This window comes from Oryzias melastigma, linkage group LG4 (genome assembly GCF_002922805.2).
Source record: "Oryzias melastigma strain HK-1 linkage group LG4, ASM292280v2, whole genome shotgun sequence".
Lineage (NCBI taxonomy): Eukaryota > Metazoa > Chordata > Actinopteri > Beloniformes > Adrianichthyidae > Oryzias > Oryzias melastigma.
This window is the reverse complement of record NC_050515.1, coordinates 3905558-3906394: the sequence shown is the minus strand read 5'-3', so window position 1 is coordinate 3906394 and position 837 is coordinate 3905558.

Sequence of the window (837 nt, the reverse complement as noted above, 5' to 3'; positions counted from 1 at the left end):
ACATGAACACAATCAAACACATGAACACATGAACACATGAACACAATCACACACATTAACACAATCAAACACATGAACACATGAACACACATGAACACAATCACACACATGAACACATGAACACAATCACACACATGAACACAATCACACATGAACACAATCACACACATTAACACAATCAAACACATGAACACATGAACACACATGAACACAATCACACACATGAACACAATCACACACATGAACACACATGAACACATGAACACAATCACACACATGAACACAATCACACACATGAACACACACACACACACACACACTGTGGCTCGGACGCTCAGCAGCCTCTGAAAAACCTCTAGGAATGGCGAGAAAGCAGCGGCGCCGCCACCACCTCAAACCTGATCCTGACTCCTCCCCACGGCTGAAACGCTCCTCATCACTAATTCACGCCTGTAGGTGAGAAGGCCTGCAGCCGGGCGCTGAGCAGCCGCGCAGCCGTCTGCGCAGGTGGCAGGTGGCCTGCAGCGTTACTGCCCCGGCCTGCTTTGCAAGTCAAACCGCTGCCTCCAGGCAGCCCCACCCTCATCGCCTCTATCTCCTCGCCAACGTCTGTTTCCGCCTCGTCTAACCCGGAGCTCTGCCAGCTCTTCTCTGGGGGGTGAGGCTGGGCCCCCCTGCTCCTCACCTGCTCCTCACCTGGATGGAGGTACAACAACTGGAAATTCTACTGAATCTCAGCTCTGAAAGCAGCTCTGTGATTGGCTGCTGTCACCAAGAACCCCTCCCACCACCACCACCTGGAAACGGAGCCGCCATGAAACTTCCCAAACATCAAAT